Source organism: Grammomys surdaster, unplaced genomic scaffold (genome assembly GCF_004785775.1).
Source record: "Grammomys surdaster isolate TR1022 unplaced genomic scaffold, NIH_TR_1.0 371, whole genome shotgun sequence".
NCBI lineage: Eukaryota > Metazoa > Chordata > Mammalia > Rodentia > Muridae > Grammomys > Grammomys surdaster.
In genome coordinates, this window is record NW_021604790.1 from 3,900,532 (window position 1) to 3,926,431 (window position 25,900).

The 25,900-nt window shown below is 43.6% G+C and overlaps 1 protein-coding gene across 2 annotated transcripts in view; it reads right to left on the minus strand.

Moving 5' to 3' along the window:
* Nsf (N-ethylmaleimide sensitive factor, vesicle fusing ATPase) overlaps positions 1-25,900 on the minus strand; it is a 132,378-nt gene that overhangs the window by 63,751 nt on the left and 42,727 nt on the right. The window lies entirely within an intron of this gene.

Sequence of the window (25,900 nt, forward strand, 5' to 3'; positions counted from 1 at the left end):
GACTGGATTTTTTCCAGGTGAACTTTCTTTCATATCACTCATGTTCGCTGGGATGTAGGCGTCAAAAGGAAGCCCTGCTCCCTTGCTGATGCCCAGCCTTCCCCTGAGCTTTTCTTGGCGCTGATTTGGGGGACCCTCTGATCGCAGCCTGCAGTATCATCTGCTGCCATTTTTTCCTCCCTTAATATTACATAGGCTTCTCGTGATCGGTACCCTGGACCAGTAACCAGTAAATTAAATATAAAAGGTAAGATATAGAAGAAAAAGAAACTGGTGGAAATTGTTTAGGTTGACATATTCTTTCATTCACCCTCATTCTTATTCCTCCCCCGACCCATGTGTGTGTGTGTGTGTGTGTGTGTGTGTGTGTGTGTTGTGTTGATTTTGGTTGAGACAGGTTCTCATACAGCTCAAGCTGAGCTTGAACTCCCGATTCCCTTGCCTGAGCCTCCTGCGTCACAGAGTTACAGGTACACAACTCCACGCTCAGTTTATTCCTCTGGTCTTTTCCACGAACAGTCTAATGAACGTCTGCAGGAAAATGCACACATGCGTTCCCACACAGTGGAGGGGACTCCTACACTCTGAGGTCAATCCACGGAGACTAGGTGAAAGGCTCTGAGGAATGGGGATGCAGCTCATGCAAAGCATGTGCCTAGTGTGTGCAAGGATTTGGGGTTAACCTGCACAGCATTAAAAACACAAACAAAAACAATATATAGGAGCCAGCAAGATGGTTCAGTGGATAAAGGCTCTTGCTGCCAAGCCTGATGAGCTAAATTCGGGTCCTGGAACCTACACAGTAGAAGGAGAGAACCGATTCCAGCAAGCTGTCCTCAGATCTGCACATGTGTGCATGGCACATGAACACCCCACCTCCCACTCTATGTAACACATAAGGAAGAAAGGAAGGGAGAGAGGGAAGGAGGGAGGGAGAAAAGAAAACACTTGACCATACCACTGAATACTCTGGATAAGGAGTGAAAAGGAATGATAGGGCTGGGGAATGGTTTACTGCGTAAAGACAACACCTAAAACCAAGCCTCAGGACCTGAGCTCTGAGTTCAACTTCCAGGACCCACATGCTGGAATAAGAGAACGATATCCTCAGTTTTCCTCAGAGAGCTGTGACATGCATGCACACACACACACACACACACACACACACACACACACACACACACACTCATATTCAGGAGATTCATGCTGACCTGGGACACAAGGTCTTATATTAGGGCCAGAGAACTTTGGATTGAGGTACCTTTCCTTTCTAAAGTATGCTCAGATCTGAGGTCTCCATAGTGGTTACTGATATAGCAGAATCTTGGTTATAATCAAAAGGTGGGTGTTTGAGATAGACCAAGAGAGAAGTTCAGTGGATAAAGCAATATAACGGTGGTACAGTTGCTGACAACACACAGCTAACTGAAACGCAGAGTGAAGACCACACTTAGGGCAAATGATACCCTTAGCTTTTGCTTGGCTCTCCTGCTGGTTCCTCTTGAGCATGGCTACCTTCACACTCATTTTGCTATCCAAACAGACGACAGTACTAACCTTCACTGGCACACATGCACTAGCTATTATAAAGATACAAATACAAGATACCACACAAACAGTTTGTCTTAGGGCTTCTGTTGTGGTGAAGGGACACCATGAAGTAACACACTTACTCCAACACGGCCACACCTCCCAATAGTGCCATTCCTTATGAGCTGATGGGGGCTATTTTCATTTAAGCCACCACACCATGAATGATCGCATGCTGCTTTAGTAATGATTTAAGTGACGAGACACTGGGAGACTGTCTAGAAAGAACCTAGTCGAAAACTGATTGGCACCCATTCTAGATTTCTTAAAGCATTTCTAGACATTTCCTAGAATTTGCAGTACAAAGCTTCATCTTAATTATATTTCTTAATAGATATTTGTCAAGAAGACTGAGGGTACGGTTTGTTTAGGTGAAAGAAAGGTTGACGGTTAGTTGAACTAAAAAAGGAAATAAATCAAGATTTCTAGAGAATATTAAAAGTTACTATGCATCAATTTTTCTAGCCAGTTCTTAGACTTGGACTTCACAATCTTCAAAACCAGACCCAACGTGTTTTAAAAGAGGTGAGGACCAGGTGTGGTGGTGCACACCTCTGCTCAGAGGGCAGAGGCAGGAGGACGGCGAGTACTGGAGCAGGTTGGTGAGAGGGTTCAGGGAGTAACGATGTTCACCTCCAAGCCTGATGACTTGAGTTCGACTCACATAGTAGGAGAGAACCAACTCCAGCAAGCTGTCCTCTGACCTCCACATGTGAACTATGGCACATGTACATACATGTACACACACATGCACAGAATAAATGTAGTAGTAGTTAGTAGTAGTAGTAATAATGATATTGATAATATAATAAAATAATATTAATAATAATAAATAGTAATAGAGTTCTAGGACATCCTGGGCCATGTAGTGAGACCAAGACTCAAAACAATAACCACATTTATAAAACAAAACAACTGCTTACAAACAAGAACCCCCCACTCCCACTCCAAAACTGGGGAGAGATGCTCTGATTGTGTTGTTTAGGGTTTCTGTTTGTTTCTTTTCAATTTTATCAGTTCAAGATTTCTTTTTTAAACAGATATATATGCCTTCAATCCCAGGACCCAGGAGGCAGAGACAGGTGGATCTTTATGAGTTCAAGGCCAGCTTGGTCTATATTCTAAGTTCTAGGACAGCCATGATGACACAGTAAGACCTTGTACCAAAAGTAAATAAATATAAAATATGACCATTGTTTCATAAATGAAAATACATTTAATAACAAAAGAAATGATAGAAGTAATCTTAGAATAAAGGGCATTCTTTTGTGCTAAACTCAGTTATTTATACATACATACACACGCGGTTGTAGAGTTCTAAAAAAAAGCAGGGGCTGTTCTAGGGAGGAAAGGGAAGGGAAAAGTCATGTAATTATATTATAATCTCAAAAATAAAAGAAAAAGGAGAGAGAGAGAGAGCGAGAGAGAGCGAGAGAGAGAGAGCGAGAGCGCTAAGGAGGACAGCTGGCACTGGCTCTGGCCTCCACACACATGTGCACCATGTTCTACATCACATACATGTGCACACGCAGCAGCCGTGCTGGGGCCTGCGTCTCTACGTTAAGAGCCTGGTCTTCCACTTACCAGGTGGAAATCACTAACGGTAGGCTGAAGGTCACTGTGATGATCAAGCCGGACACGGAAAGTGCCTGCTGATGCCGTGACGGCAGCTCACTTTTATCATCTGGCTACGCATGAATGATGATAGAGCCTGACCTTCAACTGCTACCTAAGAATTAGATCACATTAGATGTGACTGCAAAGCTCGAGATAAATGACTATTTTGCTTCAGTTAATTATTTCTGAGAGTGACAAGGTGGTCATCTCGGGCCTTAAGACTTTCTCTAGTGCTACTGATGCACGGGCTGCTGCGGACTCCAGTGTCTGTAGCACTGACGACGCTCCAGCACCAGGTGAACACAGCAGAGCATACACTACATCATATACTACGTCGTAACATCTCCAAAGGCTAGCGGCTTAGTGAGCTTGGGACTTCCCACAGTGTCAGCTGCTCTTCCAGACGGACTGCCAGAATCAGTTCTCTTGCTTTTCTGTGCCTTGAGCAGAGACTACTCCACCAATTTCTCAAGTTTTCTAAGCCCGCGTCACAGAGTCAACATGCAGCCCCCTCGGTAAAGGCCAAGCCAGCACAATGATCAATACCACTTGTGCACGCCCCCTCCGCTCCCATTTATCGTAAGTCGATTTCCGATCCACAGTCTTCATTTCTCCAACTGAAGCCCTCTTAAAGTTTCTACCAGCATTAGAAAGCTGACACGGGCTCTTAGGGGTACATTCTTTGTTCTGCTTGCACTCACATGACAGGACCTCAATTCTGCTGCAAAGCACGCAAGCCATTTCTCAGTATTTGCTCCAAAGTGACTAAGTGCAGTCTAGACTGGCATAGTGCATCTTTCCCTTTGCTTTGAGGGGAACCAGCAATACGTTATTTTCCCCTTTAACTACCAGTCTCTTAGCTGAATCAACAGTCCTCCCACAACATACAAAACCAGGATACCCCAAGACCCAGACATGAACATACCTGTAAAACTTCTGATGGGGTAAACATCAAGAGACGTTAAGGTGGGCATTACAGACAGCATGGAGACTTCCGGTCTAAAAGTCTACATAAAACACGGCTTTACCACAGTGACAGGCATTGCCAGCCCCACTAGTGAAAGCAGCGCACAGAAACATTTATAGGGTATCTAATAAGTTTGCTAACATTTCCTTAAAGTAGCATTCTAAAAGTTACATAGCCTTAGTTCTGCAACCTAAGGGATAAACAGTAATGTTTGCTGTTTATATTCTTTGAAAATACTGTCCAAAATGAGACACATTGTGTTTGCCAAGCTTTTCTTTTTCAATGTGAATTAAACAACTTTTTTTCCTAGATGTCACCAGAGGCCAACTGCATCAAGAAAAACTGTCAGCAAAATTGCAGGTATTCAAGGGAAGAAACTTATTGTCAGAATGTCAATAAATTAGAAACAATCTCTATCGAATTAGCATTGGGCAAGGAGTGCCTAATTCATTTCAGGGGTGGGGGCAGGATGACACTGATTAGTGATACTTAAAAGGGGAATCCCAGTGGCTTCCAGCTCAGACGCAGACAACACTGCCTGCCAAGGATGAGTCTGTTGAGACCAGTGCAAGTTGGGGCATCGCCACAAGTATTGCAAGCTTCTCTAAGCAAACCAGGTCTGAATGTCTAACATTAAAAGGTGCGTGGACTTGTACTCGGTACGGTCCCAGCTATTGCTAGTACTTGATCTCGCTAGGTTTTCATAATTTCAGCCTGAGTCTCTAAAAAGTAGTAACTGAAACTAACAAGCACTAGTTCTGCTTAAATTCCTCTTTTCAGAGTACAGAATGCTCATGTCAGGAAACAGGGTTTTTTTTAAAAAAAAAAAAAAAGATTTATTTATTCATCCTATTTGAGCCAAGGTCTACCTGTGTAGTCTTGGCTGTTCTGGAACTTGTCATAGAGACTAAGCTAGCCTCGAACTCAAGAGCTCCACCTCCTGAGTGCTGGGATTAAAGGTGCATGCCACCACACCAAGCAAGATTCAATTGTGTGTGTGTTGTTCTGTATACGTTAGAGCAGGGTTGGCGGAGGGGAGGAAAAAGCTTTAGAACCAGGGAGCCGGAGTTACAGGCCACTGTGAGCTGCAAGATAAGAGTACAGTGCTGAGTACCAAACTCAGGTCCACGCCTTAGGCACTGGGCACTGAGCACCTCTCCAGCACCACTCTGTTGTTTCTAGCCATGCTGGAAGGAAGGGCTTGGAGCACGACTTTCATCAACTTCCGTTTCAAAGAGTGTTTGCTGATGAGAGTGGAAGGTGGGTCACCCTCCGTACTCCATCTGTGTACTTTCTAAATCCTCAAGGAGACATTCAAGACCAAGACCACTCAAGTGGGGACCCCAATCTCTTGACATCATTTTGTTTAGGTGAGGTATGCAGTTGCCGGCTCTAAAGAGCCCAGGATGCACTGAGCTCCACTGTGAGCGCCTGAAAACGACCCATGCCCTGAGCACTGAGCAGCTGTGCGAGCTGTCTACCACCTGACTGGTCTGCGTCCAAATTAGTCAACTGAAATTCATATAGATCTTCTCATCAGATAGCTCAGAACGAGGGATGGGATGTGTGGAGCGACGCTCCTAACTAATCTTTGCTGACACCCCCACCCTTCTACACTCCCTCCTAGGGTGTTGCCTGGTATTTCATGAATTCTTGATGACAAAGATCACGCTGCTTCTGTAGCAGGTCCTGCCTTGCTGTCGTCTGGCATCGTGCGCTTTCTGGTTTCAGCAGTCGCGGGTTGGCCCTTCTCCTCCAGCTGAAATACACTGCTCTGTTGACAACGTACGGCTTCTTTCCTTCACAGGGAACCTCTAGTCTAGTTCATGTTCCTCTGTTCCTCAGAAATCACAGTCATAAGCCAGGCAAGGTGGTACACGTCTGAAACTCTAGCACTCAGGGTACTGAAGACTGCTGTGAGTTCAAGGCCAACCTGGGCTAAACAAGTGACTTTGAGGCCAGCCTAGGCTACAAAAAAAAAAAATCATTCCCTTAATTAACATTATCTGACTTTGGCCATATCTTTTGGATTTAAGTCTTCAATAATTACAGTAGCAACTCTGAAAACAATGTATCAAGGTCCTACAGGGTTTATTTAAATACCTATTTCCAGGCATCACTCCAAGACACGGAAACTCATGAAGTCTGGAGGGGACCTGAGGTAGGTAAGTAGTTAACATGTGCCCATACATGTCTCTAAAAGCAAGCCAGAGGACACTCTGCAGATAGTTACAACTGATGATAGACTCAGCTGCCTAAGTATCCTTGAGTTTTTATTTCACCAAGTGTATGTCCTTGGCCTCCACTGAATCACAAGCTAGGAAAAAGACATTTCTTATCCCTTGACAGTTGTAGGAGACTGAGCAAGTCTAAGGAGACCAAATTATCAGGAGTAAATGTAAGTCTCCTCTACCTGAGTGCAGCAGGGGGAGATAAGGCTTTGTTAGTTAACTCAGTAGTGAAGTCAACAGGAGTGAAGGCGGACTGAAGATGTCTAAAGGTTAATACCGTCTCAACCTGCACTGGAAGACTGATGTTTTCACTAAAGGAGGGTACTTGTGTCTAACACCCACAGTCCCAGTACTCCACTGAACCCTGGGTACCCAGTTTAAAGTAACTATAGACAGACGCTAAAAAAAAGTTCAGAGATGGGCTGGAGAGATGACTCAGCAGTTAAGAGCACTTGACTGCTCTTCCAGAGGTCCTGAGTTCAATTCCCAGCAACCACATGGTGGCTTACAGACCATCTGTAATGAGATCTGGTGCCTTCTTCTGGTGTGTCTGAAGACAGCTACAGTGTACTCACATATATAGAATAAATAGATTTATTTTTTTTAAAAAAAAGTTCAGAGATGTGGGCAGGGCGGTAAAGGACTAACGAAACTCCAGAAGGTCGTGGAACCAAACCAACTGGAGAATGAACCTTGGAGAAGCAGTGGCTCTGAGGAATTGTGGAGATCAGTGGAATTGCTTTCTTCACAGACTTCAAGATGTTTCACAAGGGAAAAGTAGGTGTGTTCTCCTTCTCTGTGGTCTCAAGAAAACCAGAGCTGCTCACAAGACATGCCTCACCTTAACTAGGAAGTGTCACCTGGGGTGGCAGAAGTCACTCAGGAAAAACAGAGATGATTCGAACCCAAGGCAGGTATGTAGACTAGCTGAGCTTCAGGACCTGGTGCACTGTGGAGATCACGCCAAGCTGACGTCTCGGGGGGTAGCCAGTGCTGTAGGTACCTGAAGTATTCCAGGATCGTGTCCTAGTGATCAAATACTCAACACGAGCAACTTAATGGAAGAAGAGTTGTTTTGGCTCACACTGGGGTGTTTGCTTCTGTCACTCTCTACCTTATTTTGGAAAAGATTTATTTATTTTATGTATATGAGTGTTTGCCTACAAGTATGTATGAGCTTCCCCTGTGTGCCTGGTACCTGAAGACCCAGAAGAGGGTGTCAGACTCCTCTGGAACTGAATTATGGCTGTAAGCTGCCATACTGGTACCAGAGACTGAACCCACCTCTGCAAGACCAGCAAGCTCCCCTAACCACTGAGCCATCTCTCTAGCTCACTACCTTATTTTTTGATTCAGGGTCTCTCGATGAACCTGGAAATTACTGATGTTCATGGATATACTGACTGGATTCTGAGCCCCAGGAATCTACCTGTCTCTACCTCCTACCCCAGCACTGGGGTTACAGAGGCTACACTCAGCTTTTGCACAAGTGTTGGAGATCTGAACTGAGGCTCCCATGCTTGTTTGGCAAACACTTGACCAACTGAACCATCTCCCCGATTCCCATATTTTAAGCATTTTCTAAGTCAATTCAAACAGAACTGTTAAACGTCACCTGTTTGACTTGCACTCTGTTTGGTCACTGGGTGGTAAGGGAGGTGGAGAGGAAGGGGACGGAAAAGGTCCACGTGTCTTTCATTAGATAAATTTGGACTCATTGTTCCGTAAGCACACTAAGTTAGTAGTGGCGTCTGCATAAAGCACAAACAGGTCCTCAATGCTGAGCTGTGCCCATTTTCAATAAAAAACTGGCTTATTGCTGAATAGGAAGGCTTATTTTCTGGGAATGACTATTATTAACTGACGTAAGCTAACACAGCTCTTCACTTCCACACTGAATGGAGGGAGAAAGGAGAGGAAAGGCGAGGAGAAAGCTCCTTACAAGGATCTTCACATCCAGAGACACTTTCAAATAATAACCTGTTTCTATAGACATGATTTGTTGTGGTAACGTGCCTGTGTTTATCAGCCCTTATTTCACAACACAAAGCTTTTAGATGTTTACAGATGATAATGTATGGTAAGAATGGGACTAGCAAACTCGACAGAGCGCAAATGTGTCTTGTGAAAATTAATAGAAAAGAAACATCTGGGATGTGGCATTGTTAAACCACCTCTGTGCCGCATAATCAATACTTCCGAGGTTATTAAGAAGCAGAGGTGCATTCAGATACTCCACGTTTACACTGTGATTATAACCACTGATAGGTGGCGCCTTTCTTTGGGCTGTAGTATAGGAATGTAATATTAAACAATTAAATGGAAACATTGTTTATATAGATATTATGATAGTACAAATCTGATACTGAAGTGTCTAAACAGTTTCCACTCTCATGCCATGGACCTTGTTTTAAATTAGGCATTACATGAACAGCTGTGTAGCTGCTGATCTACCAGTATGTATCTCTTAATGTCATTTTGATTTTAAGGTATTTCTTTGTTTTCAAGAATGATAATAAAATACACCTTCAATGGCATTGGTATCAAGTGCTTGGTTATGAAAATATTCCAAGGCTTTGGAACTTCATAAGTAGCCTGATGTGTGGGCAAGTGAGATACATACCACATGCGCTCAGCCACGCAGAACGTGTGTATTCTGTTAATGCACTGACACATATATAAGGAGTAAAAGGGAATATCAGCTTGCTGGTAGTTAGGACAGTTTTCTAGTGCTTTGCTTCTTATGATTCTCAGTATTGTGTGAGCATGCTGACCCCCAAAATTTGGAAAAAATATAAATATTATTTTTAAATAAGTAAATAAATAGTAAATACATATAGGACCCAAGAAGTTAGAGATTAAAATAACCACAAAATGGGAGGGACTATATTAAGAGTTTTATACAGTCTTTGATTTATTTTATTTAAAAAATAATTGATAAACAAACATATCAAAGTTGTATCTATTAAGGGGTACTGTGTGGTGTTAAATCACTAGTGTGTTCTCTCATATCACAAAGTTCTATGACAAGGTGCTATTCTTCCTCTCTTTGGGAAAGAACACAGAGCCTAGATGACTTTCTCATGGAGACATCTAGTAAGAGGTAGATCTGGGTCTTGAACACCAGTCTCCCTGACAGAGCTGAAGGTCCAGGGAGGTGGCTCAGCAGCCCAGGGGCTGAGTCTTGGCTTGCCTGGTTCTCAGATTTTATACACTTGAGGCCAAGCCTGAAAATCTGTATTCCTTCAAAGCCTCAAAAATTCTTATGTACACCAGAGAAAAGAGATACTGTGTTAGTGACTAGGAAAAAGCATCAGAAGAAGGATGGGAGACAGTTAGAATAACCCCTCAAAATGAAGAAATACAGTAGGTGCTCTGTGTTGTATATGGTATGTGCCGTCTAAAACTCAAGTTGAAAGAGAGTCCCCAGAATGGAAATGTTGAGAGGCGAGGGTATTGAGCAGCCAGGCATGGTAGCACATGTTTGATCTCAATACTTGTTAGGCAGGCTGATCTCTGCAAGTTCAAGAACAGCCTGGTCTACAAAGGCAGTTCCATGACAACCAGGGCTGCATAGTGAGACACTGCCTCCAAAAACCAAACAAAAACCAAAAACAAAAGCAAACAAACAAGATGACCCCCCTAAAAAAATAAACTAGTGTTACCAAATATACTTTTGGGGGGATAGAGCTATGACCCAGGAGTTAAGAGCACTTGCCACTCTTCCAGAGGACCTCAGTGTGAGTCCTAGCACCCACATGGTGGATCACAACCATCTGTAACTCCAGTTCCAAAGGATTCCACGTCCTCCTCTTATGTCTTTGGGGACCAGACATGCAAATGGTACACAAAATACCCATACACATAAAAATAAACAAATCTAAAAACATTTTTTAAAGAGGTTACCAACCTGCTAAGTCTCACTCTTGCTGAACTGATTACTCTCCGAGCTGCTATGGGGAATGCCTACCCTGTACATTCCACCTCTTATGCACAGCTCTAGTCCTGGGTTTTGTTAGGTTAGGACAGAGCATGAAGCCCTTGCCAGTTGCATCTGTCTGGTCTTGGACTTTCGGGTCTTATACCTGTGAGCTTACTATGCCTGTTTCCTTTATAAGCCAACTAGTCTCAGGTGTTCTGTTATAGCAACAGAAAATGAAGCAAGAAGTGTGGTCTTCAGAAGACAGAGAGTGAGTAGGGTGTCTGCTTTCCTATGGCCTTGGATGAAGATTCAATGTATCACACTCAACTCCCATGACTATCTGCTCAGTCTCAGTACAGTGGTTCTCAACCTGTGGGTCACAGCCCTTTGGGGTCACAGATCAGACATCTACATTACAACTCATAACAATAGCAAAAATGACAGTTATGAAGTAGCAGTGAAACAATTCTATGGTTGGGGTCAGCAGAGCATGAGGAACTGTTCTAAAGGGTTGCAGCAGTGGGAGGGATTAGAACCACTGCACTAGTGCATGATCAAGAACTGCGCTAAAGAAGCTCGCTCTGGACACACGGCAGTCTCTGTAACTACTCCTACTGTGGGAGCACGTCTGTGTGGTAATTCTTCCAAAGATGCTCAAGCTGCACTTGGGGCATGCGCACACAGCATCCTCCTGGCCAGAGCTTGTGTGTACGGCCTCCATATTCCACTGGGACGAGGGACTCATGTGATGGGGGCTCACAAAGTTCTGGTACCTGCTCTACCTTCCCCTCAATAAGGATGAGGGAACTGAGGCCCAAGCGTGAATCTCAAACTAAACCAGTGCCTCCACTGTCCATCAGTTTCCTGTGACGCTTTTAATATTATTACTTCTTTTCCAGTGCCCTTCCATAGTGTCTGCTCTCAGTTATAGGACATTCTGACTGAAAAATGACATCTAAAGTCAGCACGGTGGCATCAGCCTATATTCTCAGCACTCAAGAAACTGAAGCTTCTAGAAGTAGTGCCATGAATTCTAGGCCAGTCTGGGTTACAGAGTGAGACCCTGTCCTGAAAAACCTATAGAAGCAGTGATGATGATGATGGTGATGATGGTGGTGGTGGTGGTGATGATGATGGTGGTGGTGGTGGTGGTGGTGGTGATGGTGATCGTGATGATGGTGATGGTGATGATGGTGGTGATGGTGGTGATGGTGGTGGTGATGGTGATCGTGATGATGGTGGTGGTGATGATGGTGGTGATGGTGGCGGTGATAATAACAATACATAAAAAGGAAGGCTAACTTTGGCAGCGCATAACAAGAATGGGTATAATTATTAATGCTCTCTGATTCAGCATTTCCACTTCCAGGAATTTATCTGAAAGAGCTATGGTTAGGCAGAAATATGTAGCTCCAGGGACGCTTGGCATACATGGTATATAATCATGAAAAACTCAAAGGATTATAGGGAACTGATTAAATAAACGATGGTATTATCTTTTTATGAAATGGAGTATCACCTACTTAAAGTTAACTTGTACAGGCAGAAAACCTGTTACAAAATTAAAAAAGAAATTGTGGGGGCTGGAGAGATGGCTCAGTGGTTAAGAGCACTGACTGCACTTCCAGAGGTCCTGAGTTCAAATCCCAGCAACCACATGGTGGCTCACAACCATCTGTAATGAGATCTGATGCCCTATTGTGAGGTGTCTGAAGACAGCTACAGTGTATTCATATATAATAAATAAATAAATCTTTAAAAAAAAAAAAAGTAAAGAAATTGTGTGTAAATACACACACACACACACACGAGAGAGAGAGAGAGAGAGAGAGAGAGAGAGAAGTATAACAAAAACTAACAGAATGATCCCCCAAGAATACTAATAGTTACTGTTTTTACTTTTTAAAAATAGTTATTCTCTTTCCTTTCTTTATAGTGATCCATACTGAATACACATTTCTAATGTTCGCAGGAGCCGAGATCTAAACCATTCACAAAAAGGCAGGGGACGATGACTACTGTCCCCCCCAAACTTTCTGGGCCCGGCAGGGAACCTGCAGGGACTGTCAGAGGCAAGAAGGGGCTCTGTGAATCAACCACAGGCTCTGGAAGGCTGTGAAGCCTGCTCTCAAGAATTTCTCAACCAAGTTGTGAAATCTGAAATTTAAAAAAAGCCAACAATAAATCAGATCATTTATGTGTCTGAGTCACAAAGCCTAAAGGGCACCAGACTGAGGGCAAGGCGACTTAGCCTCTCCCTGCCTGGGACTTTAGTCTAAGGTGCTTGGTGTCCTGGGAGCCCGGTGCTCTCCAGCGGGAAGAATGAGCACAGTAGCACGTCTCAGACTGGTGTTCTGTGGACCACTTGTAGGTGCATCTCCACAGAAGCACTTGATAATCTACAGACCTCCAAGGTCCCATCCTAACACAGTCTAGATCTGAGTCAACGATACAGCCCCCTCGTGCACCAAAACCTGTATGTGAAGACACACATCCACTTCTGGTTTCGTTGCAGACATGGAGAGGAGAATTAAATAATGCCAGATGGGAGAAAAATCCTGCAACTTGCCAGCAGCGATTGAGAGCAAAAAGCCAGAGTTTACCAGCAAGAGGGCAAAACCATGTTTGGTGAAGATAACAGAAACGATGAATCTAAACAGTATCGTTTGTCCAATTTCTGTGTGTCCTTACAAGTCATATTTTTCTTCAAATTCTTTCATGAGTTTCTTTTTTTCTTTCTTTCTTTCTTTTTTTTTCCCCGAGACAGGGTTTCTCTGTGTAGCCCTGGCTGTCCTGGAACTCACTCTGTAGACCAGGTTGGCCTGGAACTCCGAAATCCGCCTGCCTCTGCCTCCCAAGTACTGGGGTTAAAGGCGTGCCCCACCACTGCCCAGCCTTTCATGATTTTCTAAGAGCAGAATTATTTCAACATGAATTCAACCCTTTTTTTTATTTATTTTTTTAAACACTGATCTTCTTCTTAGAAAGTACATGGGAAGGGCTCAGCTGTCTCTCATGCTAAAGACTGACAGGATCCCACTGAAGCTACTCCCACCCACGACACGCACAGAGCCTCAACAACCCACCACTCCCATGGCCACCTCCTATCACTTGTGGTCAGCCTACTATGGCCAGATAAAGAAGAGCGGCTGCAAGAATCTCTGATGCAGGTGATAATCCTGACCGGTTCTCTCTCTTTTCCTAAGCGCACCACAGCCATGATTGGTGCCTAAATAAGGTTCACAAAGGAAGGTATGTCACGTGGTAGTGGAGAGAGACGTGAGAGGCTACAGAGCATGTGGGATGGCGGCGACCTCAAGACGGCCTGTCCTAGTAACTATGCATAGACAGTCAAAGGCCCTTGGTCTAAGAGTCTTCTCACTGCAGAATTCTAAACAGATTTTTTTTTTAACAAAGTATTTTAAAAATCACAGAAATTTAGCCAGTCAGTGGTGGCTCACGCCTTTAATCCCAGCACTTGGGAGGCAGAGATAGGTAGATTTCTGAGTTCGAGGCCAGCCTGGTCTACAGAGTGAGTTCCAGGACAGCAAGGGCTACACAGAGAAACCCTGTCTCGAAAAACCAAAAATCACAGAAATTGAAGGCAAATTAGAATAAGCACACAAGTAAGCAGGGCAGAAGTTTAAGGTATAGATGCATGTATCTTTACATGCACCAGTGTTCAGTTGTTGAAGTAGGAACAGGACTCACACTATGATCTGCTCAGAGAGGAAATGAAAGCCAGAGGAGGTGCTGCAGAACCCAAGAGTCACAAGTCAATCTTTGAACATTTGATACATTAGTCATTTCTTTCAAGGTCAAATTGTGCAATATTTATAAAATGGCGTAAGTGGTGTGTAGAGGGAGTTACCTGTCTAATGTCTCTAAATCCTCTTCTGCTCCCGCCCCTAGCATCCCATCCCATCTATGTTAGTTCTTTCTCTTTTTTAACACTTATTTAGTGATTATGTGTGAGTGTGTGTGTGTGTGTATGTGTGTGTGCACGTGCGCACTTGTGAGCACATGTGGCAGAATGGAAAATTGCTGGAGTTGGTTCTCTCAAACCATATGGTTTGCATGGATCAAAGTCAAGTTGCATGTTAATTCTTTAGGAAACAAAACAAAACTAAGTTCCTTGTAGGCATTTTTAAAGTATAATCATGTTAAACATATCAAAGGTAGATTCCTCTAATAACAAAGTGTATGAAACTCTGAGAAATTCTTAATGAGTTGAGGTAGTACTCAGAGTTAGCAGCTAAATTCCAGGTAAAATTTGTTATCACAACTACTACTAATTCTTCCTTCTGCTTCTCTTCCTCCAGCACTGTATTCTCTACTGTGTCTATCACCGTCTGTTGTTTTTGAGCTCAGTGTGTCACATATAAGGAACCGACAGGATTTATAGCAGCGGTAGAGCATTTATCAGTCCTCTGATGGAATGTGACAAAGAGTGAATACAAATCAGCCCAGGTTTGAGTTCAGAAACAGAAGAGGATCGCCAAGTGTCCCCTTGACTACCCATCAACAAACACTATTCAGAATGGGTAATTACAAAACAGCCCGAGAAGATAATCCCGGGTGTTAACTTTTCTCAACAGCAAGGAAAGTTTAAGATGAGAAGGAAACACCTCACCACCCGGTTAAAGGGATTGGCTTATACACTGCTACCCTTTACAGAGCTACGGTGTTCGCCCATGCTGTTATAGCAAGTACAGTCCATGAGGTGTAAGCAAGGCACCAGGTTAGAAAATTTCACATCAGTGCTAACCAGACAATAAGACTACCAAGAAATGCTTTTGTGGGCAAATACACAAGGCTCAGAGAGTTTGGAGGCTAGTGCCCTGAAGCATTTCCAGGTCCGGGGCGTAGGTGGCACACACATGTGACAAGTGGTAAAGGAAGACTCTAAACCAACCTTCTCCAGTACCCAAGGATTATGGGCTAACCACTGAAAGGCATGCATATACATTAATTTATTTTTTTTAAAAAGTAAAATGCTTATCCATCCATGTTTTATCAAAACTCAAACCTGGGATGATTTGTACTTTCTCTTTGTCATATCAAAAAGGACCAAGATACATTATTAGGTTAAAAAAAAAAGTCACAGAACAGTAGTTAAAAGAAAGAAAGAAAAAACACCTATACATGAGTAGATAAAGCTAAATACTCATGTGTGTATAAATATTCATGAAAGGGTCTGAAAACAACCACTGATGTTACAGGGACTTTTTCTTCCTCTTTCTCTCTCTCTTCCTTTCTTTCTTTCTCTCTCTCTCTCTCTCTTTCTTTCTTTCTTTCTTTCTTTCTTTCTTTCTCTCTTCTTTTTTTAAGATTTATTCATTTTTATTTATATGAGTACACTGTAGCTGTCTTCAGACACACACCAGAAAACGGCACTGGATCCCATTACAGATGGTTGTGAGCCACCATGTGGTTGCTGGGAATTGAACTCAGGACCTCTGGAAGAGCAGTCAGTGCTCTTAACTGCTGAGCCATCTCTCTAGCCCTACAGGGACTATTTCTGATAGCACCCGGGAGGACACAATGGAGACCTTATTTTTCCTCTGCATCTTGGCATTGCATTATAAGGATCATGACTTCTATAATCTGTAATACCACAGATGCACGGATGTGCACACAGACAGTGAGTGCTGTGCCCTCCTCCACCTGAGTGGAAGCTTTGACACTCTGTTCTTCTAACACATATGAAAAGCCATCGACAAAGAAATCAGTATCAGCTGAGCGATGCTAAGAAAACTTGCCCCTTGCCATTTCTGGACTCAAACCTACCTGGAATCAATCCAATAAGTCTTTCCTAGAGTAAAATGGGACAGAAGAGAACCTCCTCAAACTTAATAGGGAACCAGAACCATGCTTTCTACTCTGACTTGCAAGACACAGGGTTCAGCACCAGCACCGCCTCCTATGTCTGTGTGCTTTACCACATGACTGCTCTGGAATATACAAATGTGGTGTTATTCCCACAGGGACTGGAAGCATCTTGAGGGGAGGGCAAGAGTGTAAGTGTTCTACTTAGTCTAGATTAAGTCAACTCACTGGCATTCATTTCTACAAAATGTATAGCTGTGTAATAAAAAGCAATGTAACAAAACATAGCATAAACATAAAAAAGCATATGGGATAGAATACACAGGAAGCACGCTAGAGCCAGAGCAGTCTGCAAAAAGTCAGATCAAAGCCGAGGCCTAAAGGATGAACAAGAATTGATGTCAAGAAACTATGGTCAAAACATGCCCCAAGATACAGAAGGAAGAGACGGTAGCACAGCAAATTAGACGCACTGAAAATAGCTCACTCTGGCCAGGACCCAGCGCATGGGGGAGGGGTGCAGGGCCCAGATGAGGCAGGAAAGTTTGGCAGCTGCCAGAACACTCAGGGCTTGTAAACTGTGCGAGGAGTTACGGGCGCTGCTAAGGAGTTTGAAGCAGTGGATGACAGGATCAGACATGCCCTTTTATTAAAAAAAAAAAAAAAAAAAACGACTCTGGTTCCAGTGTGGAGAATGGATTAGAGAAGAACAGGCAGCTCACAGAGATTCAGGCAAGAATCCTGAAGGAAGAGCAGCAGGGTGAGGTGTGAGACACGCAGACCTGAGACACTGAAGGGCAGCGCCGAAGGCCTGTTCCATGACTGACTGCAAATGTGCAGAGGAGAGGAGCTGAAGAGGAGGTCCCAGCTCTCACACTTCCAGGAAAACTGCTCGAAGGCGGAAGTGTGCTGGGTAAGGACGGCTGCAGCAAAAGGAGTTTAACCTCGGATTTACTGCGGGATGGAGACATAACCAATCGCTTAGATCTGTGAGAACGTGGGCTCTAAAATGAGAAAAAGAATCCGCATATTTAAGAGTTAATAGCATCAAGATATTAATTAATGCTTTGGAAGTGGACACAATCCATCTTAGGGAAAATATAAAGAAGAGAGATCTAAGACAGACTCCGGAGGAGCCCCACCCCCAACACACACACATCTTAAGGAACATGAAGGGGATAGATAAGGGGGAGGCAGGGCAGTAAGAGACGCCAAGTTAAGAACACGACAGTGCCAATGTGTCCTTAATTCCTAAGTACGTGCAGACTGACGCTGGCCCGATTTAGTTGTCAGGAGATCTTCCCCAGCTCAGCTTCCTGTTCTTTCTAGTGTTGAGAAGATGTGTCACAGCCTCTTCCCACTGTCCAACATGTAGATCCTTGCGACTTCCTTATTCCCACATCTTTTCACAAGGCCTGAGTGTCACTTCCAAGCTGGTCATGCACAGTGTCTAATTACCAAGCTTCCCAGCTGCCTCTCTTCCCACTCCTGTTAGTACTGTCCTAGCCAAGGCTCTGCACACCACACAACTAGATGGCCAGCAGCCACTGGTCCCCAGGCCACTCAGCAGTCCTTTCCAGTGATCCTGTCCCACAGGAAAACCGTTTCAGTTACCCTAAAGGACTAACTTTAGTGGCTCCACTTCACTGCTGAAAAGTCTCAGATGACTTCTCATTAAAATCTTTTGTTCAGCCGTCTCATTCACCTGATGAATGTTTACTTATATATATCTCCATGATTCTTGGACCATCTAAACTACCTGTGGTCTACTAATTGCTTTTAAAACTTTCCACCTATTACAATACTTTTTTTTTTTTGGTTTTCGAGACAGGGTTTCTCTGTGTAGTCCTGGCTGTCCTGGAACTCACTCTGTAGACCAGGCTGGCCTCGAACTCAGAAATCCGCCTGTCTCTGCCTCCCGAGTGCTGGGATTAAAGGCGTGTGCCACCACTACAATACTTTTATAAAATACAATTTGAAACATCATGGTGATGTTAAATTGGCATAAGGGTTTCTAGATGCTCACTCTTGGTTTCTCTATGTTTATCTTAGGTCAGAGATGGTGGCACACATCTTTAATCCCAGCACTCGGGAGGCAGAGGCAGGCAGGTCTCTGTGAGTTCAAGACCAGTTTAGTCTACAGAATGAGTTCCAAGACAGCCAAGGCTACACAGTGAAACCCTGCCTTGAAAATACAAAAATAAGGGGCTGGAGAGATGGCTCAGTGGTTAAGAGCACTGACTGCTCTTCCAGAGGTTCTGAGTTCAATTCCCAGCAACCACATGGTGGCTCACAATCTGTAATGGGATCTGATGCCCTCTTCTGGCATGCAGACAGAGCACTCACAAACATAAAATAAATAACTCTTTAGAAAAAGAATGAACAAACAAATTATCTTATTGTGGACTGGTAATAGTAGTTCCTAGTCCAACAACAGCTGACGGACTACACTCCAAACAGCTGGATGTGGACAACTCAAGGCAGTGTGGCTGTGGCCTTCAAAGCCTTTGAGCACTGACTCCCTAAAGAGGATGACTCTGCTGGCCAGGTGAGACATTGTTTAACTGACATGGGTGGGGGTATAAGGAAAGACTCAGGGGAGAGAAGCTGCTAAAACTCCTATGATGTGTGATGTCCAGGGTGAGTTCCTTACAGCAAAGAACTGCCCAGCCTCAAGCACGCACACAAACAATTGCAGTATGTTAAGACTGACAGAGCAAGCTGGGGGTCACCACCACGCACCTTTAATCCCAGCACTTGGGAGAGGCAGGTGGATCTCAGAGTTTGAGGGCAGTCTGGTAGACAGAATGAGTTTCAGGACAGGTAGGGCTACAGAGATACCCTGTTGCAAAAAATAATTGATTAATTAATTAGTTAATTAAAAACAAATAAGAAAACTCCCAAGCAGCAGCAGCAGCAGCAAGAGAGCAGCCAGGCTTTACGCACATCAACGGCACACAGGAAGTAAAGAGCGCAGACAATTCAGAAGGTCATGTCGGACAGAAAAGTCATCTCATTTACAGACTTCCACAACCCAGCTTCAACTTGACACCTTGACTTTTGAATCTTAATACTGTTGCTCTGCATGCCAGGCCTGCCAAATGCTTCCCACTGTCTAGCCTACTGTGCTTCCCTGTATGGACAGCAGCACCTGTCCTCTGCCATCCAAGGCCTCTCGCTCAAGAGCTCCCTCTCCATGGAGCCTGAAGGAAACTTCCTTAAGTCCCTGGTGACTTACTGTCATCACCACTTGGTTGGGACTTAATCATGTGCTGGCTGTGACATCCTTTAATAGGGTCCATTATTTAACGTTTAGTGGTCCTTTAACTTGACTATGTTTTGCCTCTAGGTTGACTGCTTCCTTAAGACAACTTCTCTGACACAACCTAGCAGTCACTTCCTGTATTATGCTACAACCGATGCTAAAAATGCACATATTAAAAAGTGGCATTTACAGTAAGCATTGCAGCAGCCTTTATGTGTTCAGGTCGGGACAACCTGAACATATGGGATTGCCAGGAAGAGTTGTTGACAGTGTGCGGGGCAGTTGCCTTCTGTACTGAATAGCTGTCTGGCCCAGCAGATTAATGATGCCAGGGCTGAAATAGCTGTGGCTAATTCAAAGGCTGACTCCTCCAAACTGGGCTCAGGAAGACCCACTCCAGTGATTTCTCTTTGTGGGCTTTCATTAAGGAAGAACAACAGAGGGGTCAAGGGCATGAACTGAGGCCATGCTGGGTTCAAATCTACCCCTACTGTTTATTGGGTGTCTTGGATTAACTCCTTGACTTCTCTGAGCCTCAGTTTCTTGCTCCATAAAATGGGAACAATACAGTAGATGTCTCAAAGGTTGTTGTGGAGATTAAATAGATTGATATACAAAATACAAGCAAAATATTTAGATCAGTGTCTGCCGTTTTGGCGGCAGTGTCTCCTGCTTCAGCAGTGGCAGCACAAGACAGAAGAGACACTGTTTCACTGCAGGGTCACAGGGAGCTGAATCCTCAAGAGGCTTTTGATTATCGAAGATAAATTTGGGCACGGTTTTTCAGTTGTCAGAAATTCTGCTATCCCAAGTCATTCTTCTCCCAGTCTTTCCCCTCTTGTGTTTCTTTGGCCAGCCACCTAAAGATCTCCACAAAAATATTTGCTCACCCATTTGAAGAGAAGACACAGGACTTACACCCATCTCTGTGTGGGAATTACTGGGAACAAGTAGTTGACAGGAAGATATTATCTATCAAGAAACCCTTTCTCCGTCAGTAGAGTAGGACAGGTGTCTTGTCTGCACTCTGTCACTCAGCCACCAGGGTCCAGGGAATCTGGGCCTGGAACCCTATGTACTTTGTGAAGGAAAAGGGACAGACCTGTGCTCAGATGTCTTTCTGTTCTAAGAGCCATCCTAAGAGATAGCCTGTGCTAGTATCTATTTGCTTGTTTTAAAACTGTACAGTAAAAACACAAACTCCTAATAAAATACACAGAGCAGGGCTGAGTATGGTGGCACATGCTTTTAATTCTCAGGAGGAAAGAAGCAGAAGGCTGTGAGTTCAAGGTCAGCCTGGTCTACAGAGCAGTTCCCAGACAGCCAGGGCTACACAGAGAAACCTTGTATCAAAAAAACAAAATAAAGAAATTGTATTTGCTCAAAATACACACAAGAAAATAGAAAAGAAACAAGGTCTCTGTTTGGTCCTCACCCCTTATAGAGATAAACATTTTCTTCCCATTCAATGGGAATTTTATACTGCATTTGTTTTACTTTTTGTTTATCTTGTTTTGAGATAGGGTTTTTCTATATAGCCCTGGCTGTCCTTGATTCACTTGCCTCTGCCTCCCAAGGCGTGTGGCACCACTGCCCGGCTGGCATGTTTGATTTCTGCCATGTCTGTACTCACAGTGCTTCGTTCCACAGTCCACCTTGTCATTCCTTCCTGGGGCACATTCGGGTCAACTTCTAGCCCTTTGTTTGCTGGCTTGTCTGGCTGTTTGTTGCTATTGGGGATTGAACCAAGGACTTGATGGCACGCTGGGCTAGCCCTCTCCCTCTCTAGCATCCCCTCTCTAGCATCAGCTCTGTATTGGCAACACCACTGTTACCAGGAAATCTGACCCACTGTGTACTCTACCAGCCGATTGCTTTGCCTGAAGATTAATTTTTCAAAATGCTGGATGACTGTGAATGCAGCCTGACTTTGAGATATGTGCAAGTACATTATTCCTACTCACGTACAGATGTAATGTAAAAGTTAACAATGAGCCGGAGTGGGTGTTGTGCCCGTGTCTCTCATTCTAGCACTCAGTGGCTCACGTGGGAGGGAGGGAGGCGGCGCTGCCGGCAAGCCTGGGCTACAGAAGAAAGGGAAGGAAGAAGGAAGAGCAGAAAGGGGTGGGGGGGGGAGGCAAACAACGGCGGAAAAAATCCAGGGTAAAACAAATTTCTACCTGCAAAAGGCTACCTTACCTCTGGGTGTTCTGTTTCAAGCATATACCCTTTGCCTCTATCCTGCAGTAGAGATGGTGAAGTTGCATGATCATAAACTATTTTCTTTTCATTAGAAAAAGAACGAAATGAAAACCTTTCTAATGATCCTAACCTGAAGTGAGAATTAGTAAGTCTTGCATTCCTTAAATCCAGCGCAAAGGCTAGGAGAGAAGTCTGCATCTCCCCACAGTGAGCAACTGCTTTCTCTTCCTCTGCTAATAAATTACAGGCAGACTTGAACAGATGTCAGGTTGGCATTCAAAACCTAAAATATAGCTGAAAAGCAAGTTATGACTAATACAAGGAAAAAAGATGAATGTCAGAAACCTTCAATTTTTCCCCTCCCCTTTTTTTAAATTTCAGATAAGCTCTTTAGCCTCAGGGCTCCGTTTACAGAGCCTGGGAGTTCGAGGAGATGTCTTAACCCCCATTTAAATTGCAACCTCTCCGGAGTGGGGGTGTGAATGCATTCCCAGACTGTCAGTGTTTATGTTAATCTTAGCGAGAACTCCCCTTCTCCACAACATGGCTGGCGCTCACAGAGCTCCAGCCCTTTCTTCCCCTAGGTCTTATTTGTGATGTTCTTAGCATTCAAGAGATTCTGGGTGTGACTGAAAGGCCCCTTACAGACTCTCCTTCAGAGGAGCTGCCGCCTCACTTACACCAGAGGAGAGCTGCTTTCCTCTTGAATTTCAAAAGAAATCTTAAGCATGAAGGTTGGAAACGGACTTAGTGAGGGAGGGGTGAGGAGGGGGACAAAAAGAACCAATTCAAAGAGTGGGTCAGAAGTCCTTAGGAAAGGGCAGTGACTCTGTGACTCTGGGTCCCTACAACCTTTCCCTAGCTCTCAAGACACAGCCCCTCTCCATGGGGAGATGTGAACCTACTCCCAGAATAGCGTTCGGAGCCACTGGGTGACTGTTAGCTGATATTCCAGTGTTTAAAAATTTGTTCTTTGGCTCCAACATTTACGTGGTTATTGCCAGGGATGCTGAAAATGAAGTTTCTTTGTAGAAACACCCTTTGCTAGAGCTAGAATGAGAAGTGAGGTAATTCATCACTTGTTTATCCATCCCAACTGTTCCCCACAAAACTTCGTACAAGGGGCAAGCACAGCAAATGTCTGAAGAGGACATCTGAGAATGCTTAAGGGCAGCCATGAGCCACTGAGCTCACTCACCTACCCTTCAGAAGCTAGCTTCTGATGCTCACACTGCTGTGTGGTACAAATGGTGGTGCTGGTATCCTGGGTAGGAAGGACTTAAGGGGGTTGCTGATTAAGGATTTCCTTAGTGCGTGCGTGCGTGCGTGCGTGCGTGCGTGCGTGCGTGCGTGCGTGCGTGCGTGTGTGTGTGTGTGTGGTGTTGTTGTTTATTTGATTTGTTTTTTGAGACAGGTGTTCTTTGTGGATCAGAGTCCTGGCTGTCCTGGAACTCACTTTGTAGACCAGGCAGGCCTCAAACTCACAGAGATCCATCTGCCCGCCTCTCAGGCATGCGCCACCAAGCCCAGCTAGGATTTCTGAGTTTTAATTCTATTAAATAAAATACTTTAAGAAGCAGGAAGGTATATACCATGTACTTGAAAGTACCAGAAGACAAAGACGCTAGCCTGAAATCAGTGAGAGCGGTCTGTAGGAATACAACCTCACCTGCTCTCTAGGTCTACCTCATAACTGTGTCTCTGCTTAAACCCCTTTGTCATCACAATAGCCTAATCTCTGTTTTCAGTTTTTAGAAGAAAATATAAAATTTTAATACCAAATGGAAGGCATGAGTTACCTAAAGACGTGACCATCAGTTTCATAGACACAATGGCCAGAGGGGCAAAGATTATCATCTGACTTTCTAAATTAGAATCTTGATATCCATATAAAGATATATGTACACATGCAAAACAAATCCAATTAGCATTCTTATTTCAATGTAAGTATAACTCCAGACTTCATGGGAAGGAACCATCTGTTGAGCCCAAAATAAAGTTTTCAGCTACAAATGCCTTATAATTTACAGAAATTATTATTTTCTAAATATTTTTCTCTTTTGATTGATTTAACTCATCTTACCCTGTCTAGTTATTAAACCCACAGGATATATTATTAAATCTACTTAGTGAACGAAGAGTGAAAAAATCAGCCAATTTTATTTCCATCTAGCAGAGAAAGGAACATAAAATATGCCTAAGTGAACACATGTAATTTGACTTACATTTGGCTTGATTGTTTCTCAGCCTTTTGTCAAAGCTCAAGTGTATACATGATTCTCATGTAGAGCTTTTGACTTATACCAAGCCAAATGATAAGTGTGTGACCAAATTCTAACTGGAGGGCAATAAAATGCTTTATTAATTCCCCTAAAATTTAAAGGAAAAGAGGAACCTCAAGAAATATCTACATAAAAGATAATAATTTCTCAACACATAAATCTCTTTTTAAAAAAAGATACTCAGGCATTTTCTTTAAAGTAAGGAAAGCAGCAGAGTTTTGTTGTTTTTGTTATTTGTTGTTTTGCTTTGAATTCAGCTCAAAAGCCCAGGTAGCTTTACAGCAGGCTGTTATTTAAATTAAGTGATAATACCTGCTTCTTGAGGGAAGAAAGTCATGGCAGGGTACTTTTAAAAGAATAAAACTTGCCTGTGTGTGTGTGTGTGTGTGTGTGTGTGTGTGTGTGTGTGTGTGTGTCTTAAAATAGTATAAGCATAGTAAAAGAACTAAAGTCATAAAAAGGCTTTGGACAGCAACCCTCAAACTTCAGGTCCACAGCCCTCGGTCACCAAGCCTGAGTCCTGGGACAAACATCTACTACAGTTCATTTCTTCAAAATCACACCAAAGACAGACCAAATCCAGGACAAACAACAAACCTGCTTGATTTAATTTCAGCTGGGAGGGGGCACATCGGCACAGCATCCTCCTGGAAGAACTGTTTTCCTGCTGGTTGGCTGGACCCCACAAATAGTAAAAAACACAAAATCCTTCCCCTCTCCCAGGACTCAGCCCTAAAACTGGCAAAATCCTCTGCAAGAATAACGTGCAACATTCAACACTTAGAATCAGCCCATTGACTCCGTTTTTACCTAAAATATATTTAAATAATATTTCCAAGTCTTTGTCAAAACTCCTTAAGGATTTACTGAGCCTCAAACACATATTATCAGGCAGTGAACTGCCACATTTCTTGCAACTTTCCAAACTGGAGTCTGGATTTTTTTTTATGGATTTGGCCTTTGTATCTCTCAGATAAGAAATATGCCACTGCCATTTCAAGATGTATAAAACCCAGGTGATGAGGGCCTCTGTCATTTTGTCTTAATCCAATTCTAAACTCGACCTTTACCCAGCGAACAGGTGTGTGCTGTGCTTGTAATTCACCAGAGTGAGCAACCGGGCAGAAAAGCAACCAACAGCCGGCCAACACGACCCAGAGCTTAGTCCCTGGAAAGCAGCTCTTGTCCGCTGTGATGAATATACTCTTATCTCCCGGTAGCAATTTAAAGGGAAAGAACGGGGGAGAGGGGGGCAGTACATTTGTATTCCTCCAGCTTTTTTGGATCCTGTTTTCACACTCAGTCTGCAAGAAGCTATTATAAATTCCTTTCCCAGATACTCTGCAGCTCACACTCCAATCCAACCAATGATACGGATTTGAAAACAGTCCTGACAGTATTTCCACTGGGCAAAGAAAATCGCTTCACACAGATAAATTAAATAAACCGTCAAGAGAAAAGTGACAAATGAAGAGAGTGAGTATTTCTTCACATCAAGTATGGAGACTCCCATACATCTCCTGCATTTGTCTCTGGGGATCAGACTTATCTAATTAAAAACCTTGCCAAGTATCCATTTACTAGACGAAGAAGTGCTGACCGGGGCTGTAAGGCAGCACAGCACAATGTGGCAGCCAGCATCCGCCCAATGTCCTCAGCTGGATGGAAAATGACAGTTTGTCAGGTAAACCTGACCCACGCTGGGTCTTCAGAATGAGGGACCATTTCTAAAATGCCCATGGAAAAACAATGTAACCTAAACAGATACAACAGAGAAACTGTAAGTACCATTTCTATTATTTCTCCCATAAGAGTAATACTTTGAGTTTCTCGTGAAACTTAATTTCTTTTTTAAGTTGGGGGAGGGGGATTGGTTTTTTTAAGAGGTTAACATTAGAAATACTTGGATGGATCTGAAAAGTCATTTCAGAACCATTGAGAAGACCGCCTCATCATCTATGTGCTTCCTTAGGAGCACGGGGCTTGGTCAGACTC